The sequence below is a fragment of the Colletes latitarsis genome, unplaced genomic scaffold, assembly GCF_051014445.1.
Source record: "Colletes latitarsis isolate SP2378_abdomen unplaced genomic scaffold, iyColLati1 scaffold0028, whole genome shotgun sequence".
NCBI classification, from domain to species: Eukaryota; Metazoa; Arthropoda; class Insecta; order Hymenoptera; family Colletidae; genus Colletes; species Colletes latitarsis.
Window position 1 is genome coordinate 4,871,102 of NW_027488378.1, and position 24,433 is coordinate 4,895,534.

The following is a 24,433-nucleotide window of genomic DNA, read 5'->3' on the forward strand; positions in this document are numbered from 1 at the left end:
ATACTTGTTGGCCAGATCCTGGGTTTTTTTCGTGTTTGAATCACGTAGTAATGTGGTAATATACTGAAGCAGTCAATTAAACCTGGTTTCGATCAATATTTCAGAGGATAACACCGGTTAGGTCTGGGTTAGGTCTGGGTTATGCCCGCATCTGGCTAATGATTTTGCCTTCTTCGCATACTTGTTGGCCAGATCCTGGGTTTTTTTCGTGTTTGAATCACGTAGTAATGTGGTAATACACTGAAGCAGTCAATTAAACCTGGTTTCGATCAATATTTTAGAGGATAACACCGGTTAGGTCTGGGTTAGGTCTGGGTTATGCCCGTATCTGGCTCATGATTTTGCCTTCTTCGCATACTTGTTGGCCAGATCCTGGGCTTTTTTCGTGTTTGAATCACGTAGTAATGTGGTAACACACTGAAGCAGTCAATTAAACCTGGTTTCGATCAATATTTTAGAGGATAACACCGGTTAGGTCTGGGTTAGGTCTGGGTTATGCCCGCATCTGGCTCATGATTTTGCCTTCATCGCATACTTGTTGGCCAGATCCTGGGTTTTTTCGTGTTTGAATCACGTAGGAATGTGGTAACACACTGAAGCAGTCAATTAAACCTGGTTTCGATCAATATTTTAGAGGATAACACCGGTTAGGTCTGGGTTAGGTCTGGGTTATGCCCGTATCTGGCTCATGATTTTGCCTTCTTCGCATACTTGTTGGCCAGATCCTGGGCTTTTTTCGTGTTTGAATCACGTAGTAATGTGGTAACACACTGAAGCAGTCAATTATACCTGGTTTCGATCAATATTTTAGAGGATAACACCGGTTAGGTCTGGGTTAGGTCTGGGTTATGCCCGCATCTGGCTCATGATTTTGCCTTCTTCGCATACTTGTTGGCCAGATCCTGGGTTTTTTTCGTGTTTGAATCACGTAGTAATGTGGTAACACACTGAAGCAGTCAATTAAACCTGGTTTCGATCAATATTTCAGAGGATAACACCGGTTAGGTCTGGGTTAGGTCTGGGTTATGCCCGCATCTGGCTCATGATTTTGCCTTCTTCGCATACTTGTTGGCCAGATCCTGGGTTTTTTTCGTGTTTGAATCACGTAGTAATGTGGTAATACACTGAAGCAGTCAATTAAACCTGGTTTCGATCAATATTTCAGAGGATAACACCGGTTAGGTCTGGGTTAGGTCTGGGTTATGCCCGCATCTGGCTCATGATTTTGCCTTCTTCGCATACTTGTTGGCCAGATCCTGGGTTTTTTTCGTGTTTGAATCACGTAGTAATGTGGTAATACACTGAAGCAGTCAATTAAACCTGGTTTCGATCAATATTTTAGAGGATAACACCGGTTAGGTCTGGGTTAGGTCTGGGTTATGCCCGTATCTGGCTCATGATTTTGCCTTCTTCGCATACTTGTTGGCCAGATCCTGGGCTTTTTTCGTGTTTGAATCACGTAGTAATGTGGTAACACACTGAAGCAGTCAATTAAACCTGGTTTCGATCAATATTTTAGAGGATAACACCGGTTAGGTCTGGGTTAGGTCTGGGTTATGCCCGCATCTGGCTCATGATTTTGCCTTCATCGCATACTTGTTGGCCAGATCCTGGGTTTCTTCCGTGTTTGAAACACGTAGTAATGTGGTAACACACTGAAGCAGTCAATTAAACCTGGTTTCGATCAATATTTCAGAGGATAACGCCGGTTAGGTCTGGGTTAGGTCTGGGAAATGCGCGCATCTGGCTTATTCTTTCGCATTCTTCGCATACTTGTTGGCCAGATCCTGGGTATTTTCCGTGTTTGAAACACGTAGTAATGTGGTAACACACTGAAGCAGTCAATTAAACCTGGTTTCGATCAATATTTTAGAGGATAACGCCGGTTAGGTCTGGGTTAGGTCTGGGAAATGCGCGCATCTGGCTCATGATTTTGCCTTCTTCGCATACTTGTTGGCCAGATCCTAGGTATTTTCCGTGTTTGAATCACGTAGTAATGTGGTAACACACTGAAGCAGTCAATTAAACCTGGTTTCGATCAATATTTTAGAGGATAACACCGGTTAGGTCTGGGTTAGGTCTGGGTTATGCCCGCATCTGGCTCATGATTTTGCCTTCTTCGCATACTTGTTGGCCAGATCCTGGGTTTTTTTCGTGTTTGAATCACGTAGTAATGTGGTAATACACTGAAGCAGTCAATTAAACCTGGTTTCGATCAATATTTTAGAGGATAACACCGGTTAGGTCTGGGTTAGGTCTGGGTTATGCCCGCATCTGGCTCATGATTTTGCCTTCTTCGCATACTTGTTGGCCAGATCCTGGGTTTTTTTCGTGTTTGAATCACGTAGTAATGTGGTAACACACTGAAGCAGTCAATTAAACCTGGTTTCGATCAATATTTCAGAGGTTAACACCGGTTAGGTCTGGGTTAGGTCTGGGAAATGCGCGCATCTGGCTTATACTTTCGCCTTCTTCGCATACTTGTTGGCCAGATCCTGGGTTTTTTTCGTGTTTGAATCACGTAGGAATGTGGTAACACACTGAAGCAGTCAATTAAACCTGGTTTCGATCAATATTTTAGAGGATAACACCGGTTAGGTCTGGGTTAGGTCTGGGTTATGCCCGCATCTGGCTCATGATTTTGCCTTCTTCGCATACTTGTTGGCCAGATCCTGGGTTTTTTTCGTGTTTGAATCACGTAGGAATGTGGTAACACACTGAAGCAGTCAATTAAACCTGGTTTCGATCAATATTTTAGAGGATAACACCGGTTAGGTCTGGGTTAGGTCTGGGTTATGCCCGCATCTGGCTCATGATTTTGCCTTCTTCGCATACTTGTTGGCCAGATCCTGGGTTTTTTTCGGGTTTGAATCACGTAGTAATGTGGTAACACACTGAAGCAGTCAATTAAACCTGGTATCGATCAATATTTCAGAGGATAACGCCTGTTAGGTCTGGGTTAGGTCTGGGAAATGCGCGCATCTGGCTCATGATTTTGCCTTCTTCGCATACTTGTTGGCCAGATCCTGGGTTTTTTTCGGGTTTGAATCACGTAGTAATGTGGTAACACACTGAAGCAGTCAATTAAACCTGGTTTCGATCAATATTTTAGAGGATAACACCGGTTAGGTCTGGGTTAGGTCTGGGTTATGCCCGCATCTGGCACATGATTTTGCCTTCATCGCATACTTGTTGGCCAGATCCTGGGTTTTTTCCGTGTTTGAATCACGTAGTAATGTGGTAACACACTGAAGCAGTCAATTAAACCTGGTATCGATCAATATTTCAGAGGATAACGCCGGTTAGGTCTGGGTTAGGTCTGGGAAATGCGCGCATCTGGCTTATTCTTTCGCATTCTTCGCATACTTGTTGGCCAGATCCTGGGTATTTTCCGTGTTTGAAACACGTAGTAATGTGGTAACACACTGAAGCAGTCAATTAAACCTGGTTTCGATCAATATTTCAGAGGATAACGCCGGTTAGGTCTGGGTTAGGTCTGGGTTATGCCCGCATCTGGCTCATGATTTTGCCTTCATCGCATACTTGTTGGCCAGATCCTGGGTTTTTTCCGTGTTTGAATCACGTAGTAATGTGGTAACACACTGAAGCAGTCAATTAAACCTGGTTTCGATCAATATTTCAGAGGATAATGCCGGTTAGGTCTGGGTTAGGTCTGGGAAATGCGCGCATCTGGCTCATGATTTTGCCTTCTTCGCATACTTGTTGGCCAGATCCTGGGTTTTTTTCGTGTTTGAATCACGTAGTAATGTGGTAACACACTGAAGCAGTCAATTAAACCTGGTTACGATCAATATTTCAGAGGATAACACCGGTTAGGTCTGGGTTAGGTCTGGGTTATGCCCGCATCTGGCTCATGATTTTGCCTTCTTCGCATACTTGTTGGCCAGATCCTGGGTTTTTTTCGTGTTTGAATCACGTAGGAATGTGGTAACACACTGAAGCAGTCAATTAAACCTGGTTTCGATCAATATTTCAGAGGATAACGCCGGTTAGGTCTGGGTTAGGTCTGGGAAATGCGCGCATCTGGCTCATGATTTTGCCTTCATCGCATACTTGTTGGCCAGATCCTGGGTATTTTCCGTGTTTGAAACACGTAGTAATGTGGTAACACACTGAAGCAGTCAATTAAACCTGGTTTCGATCAATATTTTAGAGGATAACACCGGTTAGGTCTGGGTTTGGTCTGGGATATGCGCGCATCTGGCTTATACTTTCGCCACTTCGCATACTTGTTGGCCAGATCCTGGGTTTTTTTCGTGTTTGAATCACGTAGTAATGTGGTAACAAACTGAAGCAGTCAATAAAACCTGGTTTCGATCAATATTTTAGAGGATAACACCTGTTAGGTCTGGGTTAGGTCTGGGTTATGCCCGCATCTGGCTCATGATTTTGCCTTCATCGCATACTTGTTGGCCAGATCCTGGGTTTTTTCCGTGTTTGAATCACGTAGTAATGTGGTAACACACTGAAGCAGTCAATTAAACCTGGTTTCGATCAATATTTCAGAGGATAACACCGGTTAGGTCTGGGTTAGGTCTGGGAAATGCGCGCATCTGGCTTATTCTTTCGCATTCTTCGCATACTTGTTGGCCAGATCCTGGGTATTTTCCGTGTTTGAAACACGTAGTAATGTGGTAACACACTGAAGCAGTCAATTAAACCTGGTTTCGATCAATATTTCAGAGGATAACACCGGTTAGGTCTGGGTTAGGTCTGGGAAATGCGCGCATCTGGCTTATTCTTTCGCATTCTTCGCATACTTGTTGGCCAGATCCTGGGTATTTTCCGTGTTTGAAACACGTTGTAATGTGGTAACACACTGAAGCAGTCAATTAAACCTGGTTTCGATCAATATTTCGGAGGATAACACCGGTTAGGTCTGGGTTAGGTCTGGGAAATGCGCGCATCTGGCTTATTCTTTCGCATTCATCGCATACTTGTTGGCCAGATCCTGGGTATTTTCCGTGTTTGAAACACGTAGTAATGTGGTAACACACTGAAGCAGTCAATTAAACCTGGTTTCGATCAATATTTCAGAGGATAACGCCGGTTAGGTCTGGGTTAGGTCTGGGAAATGCGCGCATCTGGCTTATTCTTTCGCATTCTTCGCATACTTGTTGGCCAGATCCTGGGTATTTTCCGTGTTTGAAACACGTAGTAATGTGGTAACACACTGAAGCAGTCAATTAAACCTGGTTTCGATCAATATTTTAGAGGATAACGCCGGTTAGGTCTGGGTTAGGTCTGGGAAATGCGCGCATCTGGCTCATGATTTTGCCTTCTTCGCATACTTGTTGGCCAGATCCTAGGTATTTTCCGTGTTTGAATCACGTAGTAATGTGGTAACACACTGAAGCAGTCAATTAAACCTGGTTTCGATCAATATTTTAGAGGATAACACCGGTTAGGTCTGGGTTAGGTCTGGGTTATGCCCGCATCAGGCTCATGATTTTGCCTTCTTCGCATACTTGTTGGCCAGATCCTGGGTTTTTTTCGTGTTTGAATCACGTAGTAATGTGGTAATACACTGAAGCAGTCAATTAAACCTGGTTTCGATCAATATTTTAGAGGATAACACCGGTTAGGTCTGGGTTAGGTCTGGGTTATGCCCGCATCTGGCTCATGATTTTGCCTTCTTCGCATACTTGTTGGCCAGATCCTGGGTTTTTTTCGTGTTTGAATCACGTAGTAATGTGGTAACACACTGAAGCAGTCAATTAAACCTGGTTTCGATCAATATTTCAGAGGTTAACACCGGTTAGGTCTGGGTTAGGTCTGGGAAATGCGCGCATCTGGCTTATACTTTCGCCACTTCGCATACTTGTTGGCCAGATCCTGGGTTTTTTCCGTGTTTGAATCACGTAGTAATGTGGTAACAAACTGAAGCAGTCAATAAAACCTGGTTTCGATCAATATTTTAGAGGATAACACCTGTTAGGTCTGGGTTAGGTCTGGGTTATGCCCGCATCTGGCTCATGATTTTGCCTTCATCGCATACTTGTTGGCCAGATCCTGGGTTTTTTCCGTGTTTGAATCACGTAGTAATGTGGTAACACACTGAAGCAGTCAATTAAACCTGGTTTCGATCAATATTTCAGAGGATAACACCGGTTAGGTCTGGGTTAGGTCTGGGAAATGCGCGCATCTGGCTTATTCTTTCGCATTCTTCGCATACTTGTTGGCCAGATCCTGGGTATTTTCCGTGTTTGAAACACGTAGTAATGTGGTAACACACTGAAGCAGTCAATTAAACCTGGTTTCGATCAATATTTCAGAGGATAACACCGGTTAGGTCTGGGTTAGGTCTGGGAAATGCGCGCATCTGGCTTATTCTTTCGCATTCTTCGCATACTTGTTGGCCAGATCCTGGGTATTTTCCGTGTTTGAAACACGTTGTAATGTGGTAACACACTGAAGCAGTCAATTAAACCTGGTTTCGATCAATATTTCGGAGGATAACACCGGTTAGGTCTGGGTTAGGTCTGGGAAATGCGCGCATCTGGCTTATTCTTTCGCATTCATCGCATACTTGTTGGCCAGATCCTGGGTATTTTCCGTGTTTGAAACACGTAGTAATGTGGTAACACACTGAAGCAGTCAATTAAACCTGGTTTCGATCAATATTTCAGAGGATAACGCCGGTTAGGTCTGGGTTAGGTCTGGGAAATGCGCGCATCTGGCTTATTCTTTCGCATTCTTCGCATACTTGTTGGCCAGATCCTGGGTATTTTCCGTGTTTGAAACACGTAGTAATGTGGTAACACACTGAAGCAGTCAATTAAACCTGGTTTCGATCAATATTTTAGAGGATAACGCCGGTTAGGTCTGGGTTAGGTCTGGGAAATGCGCGCATCTGGCTCATGATTTTGCCTTCTTCGCATACTTGTTGGCCAGATCCTAGGTATTTTCCGTGTTTGAATCACGTAGTAATGTGGTAACACACTGAAGCAGTCAATTAAACCTGGTTTCGATCAATATTTTAGAGGATAACACCGGTTAGGTCTGGGTTAGGTCTGGGTTATGCCCGCATCTGGCTCATGATTTTGCCTTCTTCGCATACTTGTTGGCCAGATCCTGGGTTTTTTTCGTGTTTGAATCACGTAGTAATGTGGTAATACACTGAAGCAGTCAATTAAACCTGGTTTCGATCAATATTTTAGAGGATAACACCGGTTAGGTCTGGGTTAGGTCTGGGTTATGCCCGCATCTGGCTCATGATTTTGCCTTCTTCGCATACTTGTTGGCCAGATCCTGGGTTTTTTTCGTGTTTGAATCACGTAGTAATGTGGTAACACACTGAAGCAGTCAATTAAACCTGGTTTCGATCAATATTTCAGAGGTTAACACCGGTTAGGTCTGGGTTAGGTCTGGGAAATGCGCGCATCTGGCTTATACTTTCGCCTTCTTCGCATACTTGTTGGCCAGATCCTGGGTTTTTTTCGTGTTTGAATCACGTAGGAATGTGGTAACACACTGAAGCAGTCAATTAAACCTGGTTTCGATCAATATTTTAGAGGATAACACCGGTTAGGTCTGGGTTAGGTCTGGGTTATGCCCGCATCTGGCTCATGATTTTGCCTTCTTCGCATACTTGTTGGCCAGATCCTGGGTTTTTTTCGTGTTTGAATCACGTAGGAATGTGGTAACACACTGAAGCAGTCAATTAAACCTGGTTTCGATCAATATTTTAGAGGATAACACCGGTTAGGTCTGGGTTAGGTCTGGGTTATGCCCGCATCTGGCTCATGATTTTGCCTTCTTCGCATACTTGTTGGCCAGATCCTGGGTTTTTTTCGGGTTTGAATCACGTAGTAATGTGGTAACACACTGAAGCAGTCAATTAAACCTGGTATCGATCAATATTTCAGAGGATAACGCCTGTTAGGTCTGGGTTAGGTCTGGGAAATGCGCGCATCTGGCTCATGATTTTGCCTTCTTCGCATACTTGTTGGCCAGATCCTGGGTTTTTTTCGGGTTTGAATCACGTAGTAATGTGGTAACACACTGAAGCAGTCAATTAAACCTGGTTTCGATCAATATTTTAGAGGATAACACCGGTTAGGTCTGGGTTAGGTCTGGGTTATGCCCGCATCTGGCACATGATTTTGCCTTCATCGCATACTTGTTGGCCAGATCCTGGGTTTTTTCCGTGTTTGAATCACGTAGTAATGTGGTAACACACTGAAGCAGTCAATTAAACCTGGTATCGATCAATATTTCAGAGGATAACGCCGGTTAGGTCTGGGTTAGGTCTGGGAAATGCGCGCATCTGGCTTATTCTTTCGCATTCTTCGCATACTTGTTGGCCAGATCCTGGGTATTTTCCGTGTTTGAAACACGTAGTAATGTGGTAACACACTGAAGCAGTCAATTAAACCTGGTTTCGATCAATATTTCAGAGGATAACGCCGGTTAGGTCTGGGTTAGGTCTGGGTTATGCCCGCATCTGGCTCATGATTTTGCCTTCATCGCATACTTGTTGGCCAGATCCTGGGTTTTTTCCGTGTTTGAATCACGTAGTAATGTGGTAACACACTGAAGCAGTCAATTAAACCTGGTTTCGATCAATATTTCAGAGGATAATGCCGGTTAGGTCTGGGTTAGGTCTGGGAAATGCGCGCATCTGGCTCATGATTTTGCCTTCTTCGCATACTTGTTGGCCAGATCCTGGGTTTTTTTCGTGTTTGAATCACGTAGTAATGTGGTAACACACTGAAGCAGTCAATTAAACCTGGTTACGATCAATATTTCAGAGGATAACACCGGTTAGGTCTGGGTTAGGTCTGGGTTATGCCCGCATCTGGCTCATGATTTTGCCTTCTTCGCATACTTGTTGGCCAGATCCTGGGTTTTTTTCGTGTTTGAATCACGTAGGAATGTGGTAACACACTGAAGCAGTCAATTAAACCTGGTTTCGATCAATATTTCAGAGGATAACGCCGGTTAGGTCTGGGTTAGGTCTGGGAAATGCGCGCATCTGGCTTATTCTTTCGCATTCTTCGCATACTTGTTGGCCAGATCCTGGGTATTTTCCGTGTTTGAAACACGTAGTAATGTGGTAACACACTGAAGCAGTCAATTAAACCTGGTTTCGATCAATATTTCGGAGGATAACACCGGTTAGGTCTGGGTTAGGTCTGGGAAATGCGCGCATCTGGCTTATTCTTTCGCATTCATCGCATACTTGTTGGCCAGATCCTGGGTATTTTCCGTGTTTGAAACACGTAGTAATGTGGTAACACACTGAAGCAGTCAATTAAACCTGGTTTCGATCAATATTTTAGAGGATAACACCGGATAGGTCTGGGTTAGGTCTGGGTTATGCCCGCATCTGGCTCATGATTCTGCCTTCTTCGCATACTTGTTGGCCAGATCTTGGGTTTTTTTCGTGTTTGAATCACGTAGTAATGTGGTAACACACTGAAGCAGTCAATTAAACCTGGTTTCGATCAATATTTTAGAGGATAACACCGGTTAGGTCTGGGTTATGCCCGCATCTGGCTCATGATTTTGCCTTCATCGCATACTTGTTGGCCAGATCCTGGGTTTTTTTCGTGTTTGAATCACGTAGTAATGTGGTAACAAACTGAAGCAGTCAATAAAACCTGGTTTCGATCAATATTTTAGAGGATAACACCGGTTAGGTCTGGGTTAGGTCTGGGTTATGCCCGCATCTGGCTCATGATTTTGCCTTCATCGCATACTTGTTGGCCAGATCCTGGGTTTTTTCCGTGTTTGAATCACGTAGGAATGTGGTAACACACTGAAGCAATCAATTAAACCTGGTTTCGATCAATATTTTAGAGGATAACACCGGTTAGGTCTGGGTTATGCCCGCATCTGGCTCATGATTTTGCCTTCTTCGCATACTTGTTGGCCAGATCCTGGGTTTTTTTCGTGTTTGAATCACGTAGTAATGTGGTAACACACTGAAGCAGTCAATTAAACCTGGTTTCGATCAATATTTTAGAGGATAACACCGGTTAGGTCTGGGTTATGCCCGCATCTGGCTCATGATTTTGCCTTCTTCGCATACTTGTTGGCCAGATCCTGGGTTTTTTTCGTGTTTGAATCACGTAGGAATGTGGTAACACACTGAAGCAGTCAATTAAACCTGGTTTCGATCAATATTTTAGAGGATAACACCGGTTAGGTCTGGGTTTGGTCTGGGATATGCGCGCATCTGGCTTATACTTTCGCCTTCTTCGCATACTTGTTGGCCAGATCCTGGGTTTTTTTCGTGTTTGAATCACGTAGTAATGTGGTAACAAACTGAAGCAGTCAATAAAACCTGGTTTCGATCAATATTTTAGAGGATAACACCGGTTAGGTCTGGGTTAGGTCTGGGTTATGCCCGCATCTGGCTCATGATTTTGCCTTCTTCGCATACTTGTTGGCCAGATCCTGGGTTTTTTTCGTGTTTGAATCACGTAGTAATGTGGTAACACACTGAAGCAGTCAATTAAACCTGGTTTCGATCAATATTTTAGAGGATAACACCGGTTAGGTCTGGGTTATGCCCGCATCTGGCTCATGATTTTGCCTTCATCGCATACTTGTTGGCCAGATCCTGGGTTTTTTCCGTGTTTGAATCACGTAGTAATGTGGTAACACACTGAAGCAGTCAATTAAACCTGGTTTCGATGAATATTTCAGAGGATAACACCGGTTAGGTCTGGGTTAGGTCTTGGAAATGCGCGCATCTGGCTTATTCTTTCGCATTCTTCGCATACTTGTTGGCCAGATCCTGGGTATTTTCCGTGTTTGAAACACGTAGTAATGTGGTAACACACTGAAGCAGTCAATTAAACCTGGTTTCGATCAATATTTCAGAGGATAACACCGGTTAGGTCTGGGTTAGGTCTGGGAAATGCGCGCATCTGGCTTATTCTTTCGCATTCTTCGCATACTTGTTGGCCAGATCCTGGGTATTTTCCGTGTTTGAAACACGTAGTAATGTGGTAACACACTGAAGCAGTCAATTAAACCTGGTTTCGATCAATATTTTAGAGGATAACACCGGTTAGGTCTGGGTTAGGTCTGGGTTATGCCCGCATCTGGCTCATGATTTTGCCTTCTTCGCATACTTGTTGGCCAGATCCTGGGTTTTTTTCGTGTTTGAATCACGTAGTAATGTGGTAACACACTGAAGCAGTCAATTAAACCTGGTTTCGATCAATATTTCAGAGGATAACACCGGTTAGGTCTGGGTTATGCCCGCATCTGGCTCATGATTTTGCCTTCTTCGCATACTTGCTGGCCAGATCCTGGGTTTTTTTCGTGTTTGAATCACGTAGGAATGTGGTAACACACTGAAGCAGTCAATTAAACCTGGTTTCGATCAATATTTCAGAGGATAACACCGGTTAGGTCTGGGTTTGGTCTGGGATATGCGCGCATCTGGCTTATACTTTCGCCTTCTTCGCATACTTGTTGGCCAGATCCTGGGTTTTTTTCGTGTTTGAATCACGTAGTAATGTGGTAACAAACTGAAGCAGTCAATAAAACCTGGTTTCGATCAATATTTTAGAGGATAACACCGGTTAGGTCTGGGTTTGGTCTGGGATATGCGCGCATCTGGCTTATACTTTCGCCTTCTTCGCATACTTGTTGGCCAGATCCTGGGTTTTTTTCGTGTTTGAATCACGTAGGAATGTGGTAACACACTGAAGCAGTCAATTAAACCTGGTTTCGATCAATATTTCAGAGGATAACACCGGTTAGGTCTGGGTTTGGTCTGGGATATGCGCGCATCTGGCTCATGATTTTGCCTTCTTCGCATACTTGTTGGCCAGATCCTGGGTTTTTTTCGTGTTTGAATCACGTAGTAATGTGGTAACAAACTGAAGCAGTCAATAAAACCTGGTTTCGATCAATATTTTAGAGGATAACACCGGTTAGGTCTGGGTTTGGTCTGGGATATGCGCGCATCTGGCTTATACTTTCGCCTTCTTCGCATACTTGTTGGCCAGATCCTGGGTTTTTTTCGTGTTTGAATCACGTAGGAATGTGGTAACACACTGAAGCAGTCAATTAAACCTGGTTTCGATCAATATTTTAGAGGATAACACCGGTTAGGTCTGGGTTAGGTCTGGGTTATGCCCGCATCTGGCTCATGATTTTGCCTTCTTCGCATACTTGTTGGCCACGTGTTGACGATAAAACTGTAAGATATAGGATGAATTAAGTTCCATGTCCCTAAAATTTTCCAAATCATCGATTTAAAAATGATTTAGATATTTAGATGATTTTAGTGTGGGTGTTTATACAAGTATGTAAATCTCTATTTATGCATAACATGTTACCCCTAAATGGGCAAGTTAATGAATTATATACATGTTAATTGTATAATAATAACCCTTTGTTCCTCATAAAAATTCATAACTGAATTGCTGTCATTCTAAAAAAATCCATCCCAAAATATATTGTCAAAACTAGTAATAAATTATTTGGTCAAGGTGATAACAGATTTGAAATATTTAATAAAATTTAAATACCAGTAGTATTAATGAAAGATAATATTAATACTATTTTGACACTGTTATTTGATTTTAATATTAATTATAGATACTTTGATTATTGATTTATTAAAACATAAAGTTAATGAAGTCCCAGTAGATTATAAATATTTTAAAGAGCATGAATTAGCATAGAATTTCATAAAAAATTTGATGAGTGATAGAAGTAACTTGAATAATCTGAATTTTGTAGCTTTTACTATATCTTTGGATATGGAATCACAGATTCATTTTATTAATAAAAATAGAGATAGTACTGATGATTTACTCAGGCTCGTTAAAGTAAGTGGGCCAAGTGGGAAGAATATTAAGATAGATGGATAGATATTGGTAAAAGTATTCTTCTTGTCCTTATATAGGAAATCTTTAATATTACAAATAAACTCTTTCTGTAAAATCTTGAACTTATCATTATAATTTATAGAATTAAAGTCAACGCATCTAATAATGAAAGTGAACTGAAGTATTTTATAGACTTGTCAAGAACGTTTTTTGGTATATTCCTAGCAAACGACCCGTTCAACGATCGGGATGAGTTATACGTAATTCGATTCGTCTAATTCAGTATATTATTTCATTAGTATATGCATTTCATTATCTGCGGAAATTCGGTATTTTTACAAAGTAACTAAGTATTTTAAATATATTCTGACAGGTTCACAGGTGGAAACAAGTGACTGTCGTTACCTGTGTTCAAAATGCCAGCTAGTCAAATGCTAATTTGTTAACAATAACATTTATTGAATGAAATTTCTGCTATTTCTGCAAATATCTCATTGAATAAATCACCATCTTTCTATTATATATACATTTACTAAATACATAATGGCTCAGGTATCCAATGAAGTTACTCTTATTGAAAATATAAAATATTGATAGTATTATATGTTAGAAAAAAGTGGTTTCTTCAATTTAATTCATGTAAGCATCAGTAATGAGATCTTGAAAATTGACGCTGTGATTAATTTTCAAATGGCCTCTGTGCCATTATTTCTACAACAAAATGTTGATTCATCAGTCTCTATCTACTCTACCCTTCCACAATTGCTGCGCAGTATTTTTATTTAATGTTAGTTATATAATATCACGACATTGCTCATAATTATATGTTAGCATATATGGTAATTTTAAAACAATATCTGTAACTGAGTTTGTTTTTAGAAAACCACGTTCTTTGCTTTTCAAATATCTTTATATAATGCAATGGCTTTTAAAAAATAAGGGTATAAACATCTCACCGTAAACCGTAAATAGTTTACATTTTAAAGATCCAGAAACAGGCGCTCATACGAATAAAACAGAAACTACGTGGAAGCATAGTAAACACTTTTTGCCTGAATATTGTCGGTTAGTATTTGCAGTTCCACACGTTTTTTAATATGTTTTTCTAACATATAATACAAAATAATAAATATTATATTTTCTATTTTCAGCAAAAAAGATAATTTCATTGGGTACTTAAGCCATTACGTGTTTTATAAACCTTCCAAGCAAGGAAAGGATGATTTATTTAATCAGTTCTTAAAAGAAATTTCAGAAATTTCATTTGATGATGATCGATTCTGTAAAAAATCAAAATATACCAGACTTAGATGATAATGAAATTTAATAATAAAAACAAGTTAAACCAACGTACTGCGTACAATAGTAATTTACTATATATTGTAAACACTGTCAGCGACGGGGAGACATTTTTTACTGTTGCTGCATGTACTGTCTACATACCTGGTTTTAATACTGTCCACCTGACCGACTCGTGGAAGTTCTATGCCTAAAAAAATGATTTTTATGCATCATACAAATTCTTCTACAAATTCCCATTTGACAATGTAGAATAGATCCAATTAGATAAATTATTTATAATTTTTAAAATGAACATAGCAACGATGGTCACTAGTTTCTATCTGTGAACCTGTCAAAAAATCTACTTGACCTTACTTTTTTACTGTAACTTTTTATAATAACTGTTAAAATACTGTTTATATTATTTATTATAATGAATCTTGTTACAAAACAAACACACTTATTTTCCATTGTGAAAAGAAAACTTAAAAACTAAAAGAACATTCCTCTACATGTGCTTCTTTCACGCACACACACACGCACGCGCGCACACACGCACACACACACACACACACACACACACACCACACCACACCACACCACACCACACACTACCCCTCTTATCTGAAACGGTAAACTCCTAAACACTAAAGAAACTAACGAATTTTAAGTCATATTTCTAACACGCCTTCTTGACTTAAAATTTATCAAAACAACAACAAAAATTTTGCCTTTCCTAACGATTTAGTCAGTACATCTGCAATTTGATCGTCCGTAGTCACACTTATTAGTCCCTTTTTTCATAATCATAAACAAAATGATAACTTATATCTATATGCTTGGAATTTTTTGAAAATTTTCCATTTTTTGATAAGGCTATCGCTCCAATATTGTCTTCATATATTTTTACTGGATTGTCATTCTTCACGTCAAAAACAGATAAAATGCCCTTAATTGGAATGATTTCTTCTACACAATCAGCAAGAGCGTAGTATTCAGCATGCGTTGAGGCTCTGGAGACAATTTTTTGTTTTTGCGATTTCCATAGTACTACATTTCCAAAAACTCGTATGATTATCCCTGTAGTCGATTTTCTGTCCGTAGTGTCTGCAGCCCAATCAGCGTCAACAAATGCATCCATTATTTCCTGAGTAGTTGAGTTATAAACAAGATTTATGGAACGAGTGTGATACAAGTATTTTAGAACACGTGTGCTGTCATAGCTATTTTGGAATCGACTTAGGTAATTGACCGCAAATGAAATGTCTGGGCGAGTACCATTTGCAATATACAATAATGCTCCAATTAAATTCCTATATTTCAGTTCTTCATCCACTATATCAGCAGGTTCAATTTTTCGATTCATTTCCATAGGTGTATCGAACCTTTTACTATTTATTATTCCGTACTTATGACTAAGATTTTCAATATATTTTTCTTGATTCAAGTATATTTCCTCTTTACTTTGGTTACGTTGTACTTCAATTCCCAAGTATTGCTTTATTTGTCCCAAGTCTTTCATGCGAAATCGTTTATTAAGCATGATCTTAACTTCATCTATAGCCATTTCATTTATACCACTGATTAATATATCATCCACATATAAAATAATATATATTTTTGTGTCGTTTATCTCTCCAGTATACAGACAGTAATCATAATCAGATCTTTTAAAATGCAAGCTTATCATGTAATTATGAAAACAATCATACCAGTCACGTGGACTTTCTCTCAATCCATAAAGCGCCTTCTTAAGTAAACAAACCTTATCTGACTGTATATTACTACCATCAGGAGGGTAGATGTAAACTTCAGACTTGATATTTCCGTTTAAAAAAGCTGTTTGAACATCCATTTGTTCTATTTTTAAATTTTTAACACATGCAATTGACAGCAACACCTTTAGCGTGCTCATTCTTGCAACCGGTGAATAAACTTCTTCATCGCTTTGGTACAACTGTTGGAAATGCGACTTTGGCGACAATGCGCGCTTTGCATACTCCATCTGTCTTAATTCTATATATCCACTTTACTTCAATTATTTTCTTATTTATTGGAACGTTGACCAAATCCCATGTGTCGTTTTCTTTTAAACCATCAAGTTCTTGTTTCATAGCCGCTTTCCATTTTCTTGACTCTTCGCAGTTCAATGGTTCTTGGTAGTTTTCAGGTATCAAAGCATTGCAATAGTTTGTATATACGACATGATCATCAAATTTCACAACATTTCACACATTATGTTACGCTTGGGGCGTGTATCTTATTTAACTTCCTCAGTTTTGCTGCATTGATCATCGTCAGTTTTATTTTCTTTTATTTTCAAAACTCTTTCTTCTTCTTCTTCTTCTTCTTCTTCTTCTTCTTCTTCTTTTGGCGTTTCCCCTTCGTATTTTTCTTCGTTATCAGTATTTCTATAAATGGTATATCTTGCACGTGACGACTTACAACTATTTTGTCATTAACCAATATCTGTATACCCTATTAATATTAATTCCTTTTTCGGCCTTTGGATTTAGCTTTGAATATCTGCATGCCTCGGGAATTCGTACAAAAGCAGTGCTTCCATATAAGTGTAAGTTTGAAACATCAGCCCTTTTATTAAAAAATATTTCATATGGTGTTTTTCTTATTCTTGTGTTTGCTAATAGGCGATTTCCAATGTAGGCAGCCGTGTAAATACATTCTGGCCAATAAAACTTGTCGACATTTGCCTCTGACAGCAAGCAGCGTGCACGATCCATTATCGTTCTGTTGTGCCTTTCGGCGACTCCGTTCAATTCGTGTGTGTATGCTGGTCCTGGTTTCAAATAAATACCTTCTCGTTTCGCTAATTCATCAAAGTTTTTGTTAAGATATGATTCTCTTCCATTGTCACATCGAATTTCTTTAATACTTTTTCCAGTTTGATTTTTTACTAATTTCCTAATATACCTAATGAAGCAATAAAAAACATCACTTTTTTGTTTTATGCAATACACAACAGCAATTTTACTGAAATCATCTATAAAAGACACAAAGTATTTCTCACCATTATGACCTGTCTGAGTTATTGGACCATGGACATCTGTATGGACTATTTGTAACAAATCATTTGCTCTTGTACGTTTGTTTTTAAATTTCAAATTTGTCATTTTATTCTCCGGACAAACTTCGCATTTTATAAATTCGTTTTCGAGTTTCACCGGTGTTCCATTTAGCAGCTGAGCTTCACACAAATATTTTAAATCTCTAAAATTTGTGTGACAAAGTATATATCTATGCCATTTTTCTATATTTGAAATTCCCATTGAACTAGTGTACGTACTTGTTTTCTTATTCTCAAGTCTGGCAACTTCTCCATTTAATTCAAAGAGTTTATTTCTTTTAACAGCAATAGCAATGAGTTTTTCTTTCGAATTACAAATTTTATTGTAATTCATTGTCTTTCTCAAACATTATTTTTAATTGTTTTGATTTACAAATACAAGAGACACTTAGTAAGTTTTGTTTCATTTCTGGTACATAGTATATACATTTTTAATCTTTATTTCCTCCGACTTATCATTAATGTTAATCATTACATTACCAATTTTTCCAGATATTAGTTTAAAACCATCACCAACTTTAATATCAACCGGGTTTTGTAGATTTTTGGATTCATAAAAGTACTCATCTGTGTTTATTATGTGATCTGAGCAACCACTATCTAGTAGCCATTTAATATTTCTACTTCTTCTATTTTGCTACTTTTCATTACTTCAACCTTGAATGAATTGTAATTTCTACTGTCATCTAGACTCGAATTTCCAGCCACTTTTCTATCGTGTCTATTTTGTATATGTTTGAAAAGGTTGCATTTTGTAATAATTATTAAAGTTTTCTGGGCAGTAACGTTGGATGTGCCCTGACTTATTACACTGACTTAACATACCGCTTCAGTAGTCGTTGCACTGCTATGCTGATTATCCTTTGAATTGAGATACTTGTTCTGATTGCGTTGTACGTGTCGAAACCTATGACCTCTAGGATTTTTAGTTAAATTTGAACTAAACGTGCGAGTGTAATTTCTGCTGTACTCAAAGTAGTAACTCTTACCGTTTCTCTTTTGATACTCTAACAGTAATTTAGATTTTACATACTCGACTGTTTTCTCCTTCGTTGGCAGTGCATCAATAATATCAACAATACGTGAGAAGTTAACGTTAATAACAGATAATTCAATTTATCCTCTTCATTCACAGTCTCACCAGTATTTTTGAGCCTATTTATATGCGTTTCAAATTCGTTAAAGAAGTCACTTGGATTTTCACCTTCTTTCATTTTTAATTCTAACAATCTTCTTTTACACAATAGCTTTACTGCACTGTTTTTAACTAGATAAATTTCGTCAAGCTTTGCAATCATATTTTTCGCAGTCGTTTCTGATATTATTAATTCTAACTGAGTGTTTGAAATACTGTTTACGATGTAACTTTTTGCTTTAATTTCCTTTTTTATTCCAATCTTCGACTCTTATTTCAGCCGGTCTTTCATCATGTAGAATAACCTCGTTACAGTCTTTCATTTCTAAAAATAAATTTAGCCTGAATTTCCAGTTCCATAAAATATTTGTAACATGAAATCGTCCTTTTTTTCACTTGCCATGCTTCAAACTTAGGTTATCTTCCTTTCACAACTAAATTTCTTTTCTTTACTGTTAACGAACAAACCACGGACCTCTGCTACCATGTTAAAATACTGTTTATATTATTTATTATAATGAATCTTGTTACAAAACAAACACACTTATTTTCCATTGTGAAAAGAAAACTTAAAAACTAAAAAACATTCCTCGACGTGTGCTTCTCTCACAAACACACACACACTCCTAAACACTAAAGAAACTAACGAATTTTAAGTCATATTTCTAACAATAACAGTAACATGTACTGAATTAGGCGAATCGAATAATGTATAACTCACCCCGATCCGTGAACGGGCCTAGCGTTTGCTAGGAATATAATGTTCCATAACTTTTCAACAAAGTCTAAAATTTTTCCCAAGGGTTTTTGAATACCTATACACTGTATAGATATCCTGTTTCCTTCAACCGAACGACATGTGTCCCTAAAAAATATATTTATAAAGTAAGTCGGTCAAGTAGGAAGAATATTCAGATATTTAAGAATATGAATATATTGGTAAAAATATCCATTCCTCTTACCTTTATGTCCTGTGTATTGGATAATATAGATTTACATACTTTTACCGCTGAATTCGAAATTCTGAACTAAACATAGGTACAGGACTCGTAAAAACCGTTTTTTATTCTTTTTATAGTTTTATCTGTTTTCCAAAAAACAACCAATTAAATTAAGTTGCAAGAATGCAAAAGCGATAAAACTTACAGAGGCTTTAATAGAAAATTATAAAACAAAATGTTTACTTAAGACTTTACCTTTTGTAAAAACCGGCGATATTGACTGTGTGTGTGTAAATCGTCGTACGTTCGTGCCCGGTGCAGTAAAACACGTGCATCGATCTAGGTTACGTACGTTCCTCACGTGCCACTTTCTCAATCTATACTTTTACATAAAAATTACTTAGAAAATCACTCCTACTCCTCATTTGGACAGAATTTTTACTTTCATGATTTTAGCGAAAAGTCGTTTTCCTGCTCGGGGAACACATATGTACAGGGTGTTCGGCCACCCCTGGGAAAAATTTTAATGGGGGATTCTAGATGCCAAAATACGAAAATACAGACGAAAATCAAGAATACCAATTTGTTGATAGAGGCTACGTTGAAAAGTTATTAACAATTAAACTCAAAAATTTCAAATCGTTCTGGAAAAATTGTTATCGGTTGCGGGGGTCAATTGCAATCATTTTTGGTGAATACACATACCTCCGAAATCTTACCCACTTTCGAGATAAAAATTCGAGAATGTGTGAAATTTTTTCGATGGAAAAGAAAAATTTCAAATCGTTTTGGAAAAATTGTTATCGGTTGCGGGGGTTACTTACAACCATTTTGGGTGAATCGTCATACCCCCCTAATCATGCGCATTTTCGAGAAAGAAATTCAGTACGGGCGGAACTTTAAACGTTAATAACTTTTTAATAAAGCCTCCATTAACAAATTGGTATTCTTGATTTTCGTCTTACTTTGGTCTCTAGAATCCCCTGGGAGAAATTGTAATGGGAGATTCTAGAGGTTAAAGTAGGATGAAAATCAAGAATACCAATTTGTTGATGGAGTAATACGATACTAAACAAGTTATTGACGTTTAAAGTTCCGCTCTTACTTTCGAATTTTTTTCTCGAAAATGCGCAGGATTTCGTATGTGGTATGTCTATTCACCGAAAATAATTGTAATTGACCCCCGAAACCGAAAGTAATTTTTTCAGAACGATTTGAAATTTTCTTTTTCTTTCGTCGAAAAATTTAGGCACTGTCTGTCGATTTTTCTTAAAAATTCCTTTCTGATTTTTATTCAGTTTGTAAAATAGTTGTTTAATAATACTCTTTGTGTAGGTACCCATGAGCTCTACTCGCGAAAAAAAAACGTTTCATTGGAATATATTCACTATTCACTATATCAGTAGGAGTTGCGGGGGCTGTTTGAAAATTTGACCAGTTATATGGGATTTTTCTCACTTTACGGGGTCAAGGAACAACTTTTCCAACATCTCTACATATTCTCCATTAAAATATGCGTTGTGTTGCTGTTTGAAACATTAAAATCGTTCAATCCGGCTGTCGACCAAAAAAAAAAAATGCTTGTAACTGACCCCTGCAACGAAAACTAATTCTTCCAAGACGATTCGAAATTCTTTTTTACTTGAATTTTTTTTGTCGAAACTGAGTAGGATTTCGGGGGTACGATTCTAACTGACCTCCGCGACCAACAATAATTTTTTCAGAACGATTTGAAATTTTTTTATTTAATGTTATTAATAACTACTTTTTAACGAAACCTCAGTCGAAAAATTGATATTCTTAATTTTCGTCTTATTTTGGCTTCTAGAATCTCCCATTAAAATTTTTCCCAGGGGTGGCCAAACACCCTGTATATATTAAATCAATATTAATGAAATTACACCTTGACCGAATTCATTTCAATCCCCCCACACTAATACATATATTGTGTGTAGCCCATAAATGGTTGAGAATGGAGTCACCTTTCCTATACTGGTATTATTAGATGGTCGCAGGTCCTGCATAAATTTCAATTTACATAATTTTTGTTTTGAGTAAACTCATTTTACTTTTTTGTATATTACCTAATGCAACTCATATTTTCCAGCCATGCGATGTAGGAATATTTAGACGATTAAAAGTTGCATGGCGAAAGGTAGTACAGGAACATAGACAAAGTACGTAGGTAGACTAAACCCATTACGAAGGTGAATTTCGCACCAATATATATATCATACCATATATAAATTCCATGAAGAAGGAAATGCTTTTAAAGCTTGTGGTGGCCTATGACCGTTTAACTCAAATACAATTTACTAGACAAAACGTATTTCAGAAAGAAGAAAATAAATTAGAATTCATGTCGCCAGATGAAACTGACATCAATGACAGCAATATAGGTAGTTTTACATAGCATTCAAGAGCATATTCCAGATGATCTGAGAGGGGAACAATTTTCTTTTCTATATAGAAAATATTAAAATACAATCGGGACACAACTAAGACACAACACAAGACACAACTCGCAGAGAGAAAGCACTGCTGATGTTCAACGCAGTGCAGTTCATAGTAACAGTAAAACCAATACCAGTGTAGAAGACTAATTTAACAACGTTTCGCTAGAAGAAACTAATATATGATATACTGATCATTAATTAACTTTAATATTTCATGACAATGATGCTTTTACTTTTTTCTAATGGGAATTGTTATGTTTCCGATGGTACTGAAATCAAACTACATTAATTCTACAACGTTACTTTACTTATTTTCTCGTAAAGACAAAGATTCTTCAGAATCTATTCTGGATAAACATTATCAACATTATCAAAAGATTGAAAAAACAACAAAGAAAAGAAAAGAAAAGAAAAGAAATATAGAAAGAGTGTGTGCAATCAAAGTTACATCAAAGACATGAAAATAGGCTCAGCTTGAAAAAATAGAAGCAATTGATAACCAGGAAAAAGAAAAACAAAGAATGAAAGAAGAACGATTAGAAAAGAAAAAAACAAGCCGAGAAATTAAAAGAAGAAAAGCTATTGAAAAAAGAAAGAAAAACAGAAAAATGAAAAGGAAAAGGAGAAAGAAAAGCAAGACGAAGAGAAGGAGAAATGTAAAACTCAAACTAAAAATAAAAATAAAGTTAAGAACGTGAAAAGAAAATAATAAATAATATTATTGTGTTGTTTTTACAGGGTGAATGTAGTAACTGAACCAGGTGGTTATGACTATGCAACATTTTTATTAGCATCTTTTTCAAACTCCACTTGGAACAACACTGTACGTATGTATGTATGGGATTATCAGGAACCGTGTTTGTTCGTTAATCGGCACACTCGTATTTATTTCGTTAAACACAGTCACACCTACTACGTACTTTTCTTCAATCTTTCTCTCTTCCGTGCTGTCTTTTCTCGCTTTCTGGGTTATTCACCCATCAGCTGTTCGGCCGTACGCTCGCCGCGTGTTGACGGCTTTTTCGGCGGTAACCGTCTTCGCTCGTGCAAGCTCGTGGACAGCGAACGATTCGCTGTTCGGCCAACAATTCGTGCGCGATTTAATAATTTTCAACTGCACGGTTCCCTACATACAGGGTGTTCGGCCATCCATGGGAAAAATTTTAATGGGGGATTCTAGAGGTCAAAATAAGACGAAAATCAAGAATACCAATTTGTTGATGGAGGCACTGTTAAAAAGTTATTAATGTTTAAAGTTCCGCTCGTACTGAATTTTTTTCTCGAAAATCTGCAAGATTACGAGGGTATGTCTATACATAAAAAATGATTGTCACCGACCCTCGCAACTGAAAATAATTTTTCACAGAACGATTTGAAATCTTTCTTTTTCATCGAAAAATATAGGCACCCGATTAGATTTTCGGTAAGGAATTTTTTTCTCGAAAGTGCGTAGGATTTCGGGGGTATGTGTAATGACCAAAAATGATTGTAATTGACCCCTGTAACCGAAAATAATTTTTTTAGAACGATTTGAAAAATTTGTTTTTCGCCGAAAAATATCAACACATACTCGAATTTTTTTCTCGAAACTGAGTAGGATTTCGAATATATGTCTATTCACTAAAAATGCTTGTAATTGACCTCCGCAGCCGAAAACAATTTTTCTGGAACGACTTGAAATTTTTGAATCAAATTGTTAATAACTTTTTAACGAAGCCTCCATCAACAAATTGGTATTCTTGATTTTCGTCTTAGTTTGGCCTCTAGAATATCCTATTAAAATGTTTCTCAGGGCTGGCCGAACACCCTCTATACTACTATGTTTACTAGATCCTGGGTTTTTTCCGTGTTTGAATCACGTAGTAATGTGGTAACACACTGAAGCAGTCAATTAAACCTGGTTTCGATCAATATTTTAGAGGATAACACCGGTTAGGTCTGGGTTATGCCCGCATCTGGCTCATGATTTTGCCTTCATCGCATACTTGTTGGCCAGATCCTGGGTTTTTTTCGGGTTTGAATCACGTAGTAATGTGGTACCACACAGAAACAGTCCACAAAACCTGGATTCGGACAGTATTTAGGAGGATAACACCGGTTAGGTCTGGGTTAGGTCCGGGATATGCGCGCATATGGCTTATACTTTCGCCTTTTTCGCAAACTTGTTGGCCAGATTCTGGGTTTTTTCCGTGTTTGAATCACGTAGTAATGTGGTAACACACTGAAGCAGTCAATTAAACCTGGTTTCGATCAATATTTCAGAGGATAACACCGGTTAGGTCTGGGTTAGGTCTGGGAAATGCGCGCATCTGGCTTATACTTTCGCCTTCTTCGCATACTTGTTGGCCAGATCCTGGGTTTTTTTCGTGTTTGAATCACGTAGGAATGTGGTAACACACTGAAGCAATCAATTAAACCTGGTTTCGATCAATATTTTAGAGGATAACACCGGTTAGGTCTGGGTTAGGTCTGGGTTATGCCCGCATCTGGCTCATGATTTTGCCTTCTTCGCATACTTGTTGGCCAGATCCTGGGTTTTTTTCGTGTTTGAATCACGTAGTAATGTGGTAACACACTGAAGCAGTCAATTAAACCTGGTTTCGATCAATATTTTAGAGGATAACACCGGTTAGGTCTGGGTTATGCCCGCATCTGGCTCATGATTTTGCCTTCATCGCATACTTGTTGGCCAGATCCTGGGTTTTTTCAGTGTT